Below are 674 nucleotides of genomic sequence, written 5' to 3' on the forward strand. Positions count from 1 at the left end.
ACCTTCATCTGGCGATGGATGGAGATAGAGATAGAGACCCTCATTGGAGCATTGGACTGAGCTCCCAAGTTGCAAATGAGGAACAGAAGGAGGGAGAACATGAGCAAGGAAGTCAATGCCGCAAGAGGGGCACCCAACCGCTGAGACGGTGGGGCTGATCTATTAGGCGATCACCAAGACCAGCTGGACTGGGACTAAAAATGCATGGGATAAAACCAGACTCACTGAATACTGTAGACAATGAGGGCTGCTGAGAAGCCAAGGACAATGGCACTGAGTTTTGACCCTACTGCATGCACTCCCTTTGTGGGAGCCTAGCTGGTTTGGATGCTCACCTTCCTAGACCTGGATGGAGGTGGGAGGAACTTGGACCGCCCACAGGGCAGGGAACCCTGACTGCTCTTTGGACTGGAGAGGGAGGGGAGAGAGGCATGGGACGTGGGGAATGGAGGGAGGGGGAGGGAAAAGGCAGGTGGTGAGGACGTAGAAATTTTTTTTGGCGGACAATGAGGGCTGCTGAGAAGCCAAGGACAATGCCACTGGGTTTTGATCCTACTTCATGTTCTGGCTTTGTGGGAGCCTAGCTAGTTTGGATGTCCACCTTCCTAGACCAGGATGGAGCGGGGAGGACTTTGGACTTTCCACAGGGCAGGGAACCCTGACTGCCCCTCAGA

This window comes from Alexandromys fortis, unplaced genomic scaffold (assembly GCF_014885135.2).
Source record: "Alexandromys fortis isolate MF-2015 unplaced genomic scaffold, M_Fortis_MF-2015_v1.1 scaffold_1950, whole genome shotgun sequence".
NCBI classification, from domain to species: domain Eukaryota; kingdom Metazoa; phylum Chordata; class Mammalia; order Rodentia; family Cricetidae; genus Alexandromys; species Alexandromys fortis.